The following is a 6,909-nucleotide window of genomic DNA, read 5'->3' on the forward strand; positions in this document are numbered from 1 at the left end:
TCTCACTTCTGATGTCGGACAAAGACTGCAACCCTTCTCACTTCTGATGTCGGACAAAGACTACAATTCTTCTCACTTCCCGATGTGGGACAGAGAAAGCAATCCTTCTTATTTTTCGATGTGGGACAAAGAATATTTTTGAAATACTATATATATTTTACAACAATTTTTATCTGTCAAAATTTGGATTTTGAAGATCTCTCTAGACTTCAAAATGTGTAGAGTGATCGAACAAGTATCCCTATCTCCACACGATTGTTCCACATTATAAATATATATATATATATATATATATATATATATATATATATATATATATATATATGGCTCTATCTGGATTTACTTTTTCCAAAAACATGGCTATTATTGGCTCCTATTTCTTAAAATACTTTGTATTCACAAAACACATCAACATCAACTCTCCTCGAAAGAATATCCAAACATACATAAAAGATCAAAATAAAGAAAAACTCAAATTATCCAACTCACCCACACATTAAAACTACTTTCCTATCAACCATTAAGAAACAGTTCAGTCGAATACTATATCTTATAGATAATATTTGTGTAAATCAAAATATCAGAACTAATTTGGTTGAAGTTGAATACTTTGGGAACTATTTGTTTTGGCCAAAATACGAAGGACCAAATTGGTCTAACCCCAAAATGCATTTATTCCCCCTAAAAACACCAAACCAAATGAAAATATAAACAGACGAAGCATCAAATAATTGGATTACACCTTTTCTTTTCTTTTTCCGATTACAAACTCCTTGGATGGAAGAAAATTAAGAGATTGGCTCACCTTCCAATAGTTCAAAATGCTAGAGAGGGCCTTATTTGGATGGCAATTTTTAAAGGAAAATTTTTCACATTTTATATGAATATATTTTTCAATCACTTTTTTTTAATTAATATACCTCAAATCATTACAGTATATTTTTCTACAAACACTAAAAAAAATAGCAAATCAAACAAGAAATTTGTATGTAATTTGCTTCATGAAAATTAACAATTATGACGTCAGGACCAAGTCCTAAAAGCAAAGCAACAAATTGTTGATCAAAGAATCAGTCCACCTCATGAAAAGTTTTCATATGTACTGGCTATTGTATTGCACTTAGCTACTGATAATGGGAAGCTATCAAACAAAGTTGTATCTCTTCTGAAGTTTCGTGACAAGTAAATAATTAATTTTGTTCCTGGCGCTGCAAAATGTCGCTCCACAGCACCGTTACTTGCTGTTCAAGGTCTTTGTTTTATCTAGAATCTCAGTAATAAAAAATAAAAAAAAAAGAAAGAAAAGGTCAGCCTGATAGAGCTAAGATTAAACCATATTTGAAGGGACTTTGGATCTCCTGCGGTTGGACAAAGCAATTGACCAACCTGGATAAATAATTTCATTAACTGTCGAACTTGTGGACTTGTGGTTGCCCGGTTGGACCAAAAGATTGCTAGAATTTTATGGGCACACAGAAGATAACGGTTCCTTGATAGAGGAATTATTAAAACAGCTTTTTTAGGGGAAATGGAAGTGAAAAATGATGTTAACCCACCTTAGCAATTTCCTATGCGACGACTCGAAATTAATAGGTTTAATACGATGGGAACATAAGTAGGTCATTGGATGGATTTGTTAACAATACGGATATAAGCCGGTTTAAGATAATTTGCATGTTAACGCGCTAATCTGGTAATAATTGAATGTTACTAAATTGTCCCTCTTAATTTTTTTTATTATGCCGTTCATGCATATTATATATGGAAGTATTAGACTTCGTTTCTGTTCAAAACTCTAAATTCTCAAGTTTATTTTATATTTTGAAGACTTTATTAGTAAAAAAATTTTGAAGACTCTTGAGTATTGTGTTTTATTATATAATATCCGGGTTGAAAGTTGGTGTTTATGTTTTAGATTTTTATTTTGTGCTTTGAACTTTGAAGACTTTTTATTGTTCATGTTCTCATTTACAACTTTTCAATTGCAAAAGCAGATAGGTTAAATTATTGTCATTCAAAATGTCTAATGAGTTAGACAAGTAAGGTTGTGTCAGCTCATGAATGAGCAAGGCATGGCATGCTATGACAAGATGCTAGTAAACTAGGTCTCAATTGAGATTTGTCAATAGAAATGCGAGAATGATATGATACGAACATGATACACCACCATCCATCGCCACTCCTAAATTTACCGTATGATTATGTAGCCAAGCATGCATTCGACGGGCATTTTACTTTGGGTGAATGGAGTTTTCTAGATGGGCATTTTGGAAATAATCAAGAAAAACTTACTCTGAAACAAAAGGCATGATTCTAGTAAACTTTTAACAAAAACATGAAGAACAAAATTTTAGCCGATGGATTTGGTTTCTTTGCAATTTCCTTCTTTCTTTTTCTTTTTTAATTCAAGAGATGATTTCAAACCTTACAATGGGAAAAGGGAGGAAAAAGGAGTGTTAAAAAGTCAAATCAAGTATCTCATAGTCACGTTATTAATATGCTTACTAACTAAGTTGGATCTTGAAAACCTTCTCAAATTCTTCATTCAATCAAAATTTAGATTTCAATAACATTAGCCTTTTCTTGAATAAATTAGATTGTCTTACTGGCTTAGCTTAGAATCTTTCCATGATTAGAAACTTAAAGCTAAACAAATTCTCTCATCTTAAGTCTGCGAGACAAAAACACCAAAAATTTCAAAAAACTCGCCGGACAAAAACTTTAAAAATAGTTCTTTCCTTAAACTTCAATATCTAATACAATTCATTCATTTAACTTTTTTCCTTTTTAAATTATTATACATTTTCGAGATATTTAATGTGTTTGGTTACACATAGGGCATCAAATAATTAGATGAATGTCTCCATTTATCTTATATATAAAACAAACTACTTTGGATTTTCAGGTGTCTAAATATTTGTTATCTTTGAAAAGTCGAAGCACAATTTTCATTCCTTTTATTTTTCCATTCATTGTTCATTCCAGATTATCTTATTCTAATCTTTCAAAATTTGAATTGTGTAAGGTTCAAAAGTAAATGACTGGACAATAATCACAATGTCCACTCTAGCAATCATTTCAAGAAACAACTAACCATTTTTTAAACCACTAATCATGGGGTTAGTAGTCAGGAAGTTAAAACTCCCACCGAATAGACCAAAATTCAATCTTGATTAGAGACCATTCAATCTTATTTATTTTGTTTTTCTTTTTTTAGATTACAGACTCTTGATTTAGAGGTTGATCACATTCCAAAACTTAAAAAAGCATAACTCCCACGATTTTTTTTTTTTTTTTTTTGGATTGTTACTTTGCTTCGCGAAAGGTAACAAAACTATGACGCGAGGACCAAGTCACAAAAGTTATCATCCATTTCAGGGTCAAAGACACAGTCGTCCACCTCAAGAAAAAAGTTTTCATACGTGTTAAATAGCGACCTCCACTTTTTGACCTTAGTTGCAAGTTGCCTTTTGAAGTTCGGTGACAAAATTGCGTTTGGATAGGAGATTATTTGGCATAATTTTTTATAAAATATACTATAACACTTATTTAATGTGACGTAAGTAATACAAAAATAATTTAAAAAATATATTTATGAGACAAGTAGATAAACTTGTGTAAATAATTTACTATTCACACACTTGTAAAACAAATTTGAAGAAATATTTCCCGGTTAAGTAGACTAATTGAAAATATGGATGGTTCATTAAATATCCAACTTGTGATTGTCCAATTGGACCAAAAGATTGCTAGAATAACAAAAGAAATGAACACAATAAAAGAAACAAATAATTCCTTAATAGAGGATTCAAGATTGGAAGAAGAAATTGAAAAAAGATGTCAACGCTCTATGTTCCGCAACTAGTACCATATGATCAGATAGAGAAGAACACTAATTTGATGGCACTTTTGGTTTTTAGTGTATAGAGTTCAAGCTAAATTTCATTTTGGGCCCTCAAACTATAGGCTTGCTTCCATTTTAGTTCTTAAATTTTAATTTTGGACACTTTAACCTTAGAGTATGAAATCCATCCCACTGAGGATCACTTGTCTACTATTCTGTTAATACATCTTTACAATTCAATGGGTTGGATTTCATACTTTATGGGGTAAAATATCCAAAGTTGAATTTAAAAGCTAAAATAGTATAGATTTCATAGTTTAAGGATTAAAGTGTCCTAAACTAAAATTGATGTGGTTTTAAAAACTTACTTTTAACAAAGGGGTGCTCTTAATACATTTTAATAGTTTTGATTTTTCTAAAAACATGCAGAACTTCGATTCCGTATGAAGTGTTTTTGGTGGTGTTCTCAAATTCTTTACCAAAGTAGTATATATGAAAATCTTTTATTGTAGATAGTTTGGATTTGATGTTTTTGAAGACAGATATTGGAGCATTTTTATAATTTAAAAATTTTTAGGTATTTTTTTTTATAAATTTGTTAAAAATAATCCACCATCCTCCCTTTTTCCTTCATCTATCATCGCCACCCTCCTGCCTCCTCGTTCTCTCTCCTATCTCTCCCTTCCCCTTCCTTCTATCTCCTCCCTTCCCTTCCCCCTTTCTCCTCCATCTTCCCCTCCTCTTCCTTCCTCTTGCTCGATAACTCCTTCCCCTCCCTCCCTCCCTCCCTCTCTCTCTTTTTAGTTATGAGGGAGAGGAGATGGTCACCGCGAAAGGGGAGGGGAAGGGAGGGGAGGGAGGAGGGGAAGAGGGAGAAGAAAGAAAAAGGGGGAGGAAGAGGGAGAAAAAAGAAGGATGGAAAAGGGTGGTGGCAGCAATGAAGGAGAGAGGTGTGGAGGCAGAGTGGTGGTGGTGGTGGATAGTAGGTGGAAGAAGAAAGATGTGAGAGTTTTTTTTTATTATATTGTATTTGGTATTGAGGTTAAGTGTATTTGAGATGTTGTATATTTGGAACCATTTTTGGGGGTGTTTTTGGAGGTAATTACTGTACATTCCATATACAAAAGGGATAATATCAGAAACCTCCCTTGAAGTTGCTCTTAATATCACTTGGCACCTCTAAGGTTTTAGAAATATCACTTACCATCCATAGTAAATGTAAAAAGACTATATTAACCCTCACTTGATACATAATTCACAACATATCAAATAAATGGAATTCAAAATTTTTTTTAAAAAGAAACAAAAGTCGCTATCTTATTTTTCCCTTTTCTTCCTCATTCTCTTTTACTCATTGTTTTGGATGACTATGCAATATTTTATTTCTAAATTATAGTAAATTGAATTTTTTTTATCTTTTATTTTTTGTGATTATGATAAAATGGGATATGATTTATTTACTTATTTTAACTTGATTTTTATAATGAATGGTATAGTTTAATGATTTAAACAAGGGTTGAGAAGATGTTGAAAAAAAATATAAATTCATAAGAAAATTGATTTTGAGCATATAAAGTTAAATTGATGCAAGTGCATTTCTTTTCAAATATATTTTTATTTTTCAAATTTATATTTTTATGGGTTGTAACATGATGATATGATACTACTATAAGAGATTGTTTTTGAGGTGATGGTTTTCTTGAATTGAATAAAATGGTTTAGAAATATTTTTATTTAGCAAGTAAAAGGGTAATTTAGGACTTTTAAAAATTTTGTTACATGAATAGCAAAAGTAAGAGAGGTAAGTGATATTTTTAAAACCTTAGGGGTGTCAGGTAGGGGTGTATTCGAGCCGAGTCGAGCTCGAGTACCGCTATACTCGAGCTCGACTCGGCTATAATATAATTATACTCGAGCTCGAGCTCGAGCTCGATCGAGTCGGAGAATCACAGCTCGAACTCGAGCTCGATCGAGTCCTTAAAAAGCTCGAGCTCGACTCGATAAGGGTACTCACCGGTAATTTCTCAGAATTTATTTACCTATATTAGTAATTTTATATATAATTTTTTTTTAATTTTTTATGTGATACTCGATAGAGCTCGTCGAGCTCTCGAGTATCAAATTTCTGAGCTCGAGCTCGATGAAGCGAGTTCGAGCTCGAGCTTCTGATCGAGTACATATCGAGCCCGAGTCGAGTAGCTTGAATCAGCTCCACCCCTAGTGTCAGGTGCTATTAAGAGAAATCTCGGGGGAGGTTTCCGATATTATCCCTATACAAAAACAAGTTTATGATAAGCCGTCCAATCCCAATAGAGTCGAAACTTTAAGCCTATGGATTTGAGCTTTATGATCGCATAGTTATTTTTTCTCAGCTCTTTATTGTATGAAAATTTATCATTTCTATAGTATTAGATTTTGCTTGAATGGCATTCTTTTTTGCGACGTTGAGTGATTTTACTTGAACAGTAATCTCATTTGTCCGAAGTTGAATGTCTGCTTAGACTCTTTCCCTGACTGGAAACTTGAACCTAAAAAAGGTTCTCTCAAGTACGCTTAAGATTGGTTAATAGCGGAACCAAAAATTTCAAAAAATCAGCTCAACAAAAACTTCAAGAAGTTGTATTTCCTTAAAGGAATAAGTCCACTTTGCACACTTGAACTTATACTACTTTTTTATTTTACTCTCTACATTTCAAGTTTAGACACTTTATGCTCTAAACTCTCAATTTTAGATACTTTGTATTATAAACTCTCAAATTTGTCCCATTTAGATTCAATCAGTAAAAATGTTTGCAAAATTAACAAAATATAGAATCATAAAAATCAATAACAATGTACTTAAAGTTAGAATACCAGTTGGAACAAATTGGTCAAAAGTTTGTCTCATTCAATAACTAATATCATTTACAAACTTACCAAGATAACAGGTGGTGTAAATTAATGACAATGTATTTTGTTCTTGTTACAATCCCTTTACTCCTTTTTGACCACTTTCACCATATCATCATTGATTTTTATGATCCTCTATTCTGTTAATTTTACTAATGTTGCTATTAATTGGACAT

This window comes from Coffea arabica, chromosome 10c (assembly GCF_036785885.1).
Source record: "Coffea arabica cultivar ET-39 chromosome 10c, Coffea Arabica ET-39 HiFi, whole genome shotgun sequence".
Classification (NCBI taxonomy): domain Eukaryota; kingdom Viridiplantae; phylum Streptophyta; class Magnoliopsida; order Gentianales; family Rubiaceae; genus Coffea; species Coffea arabica.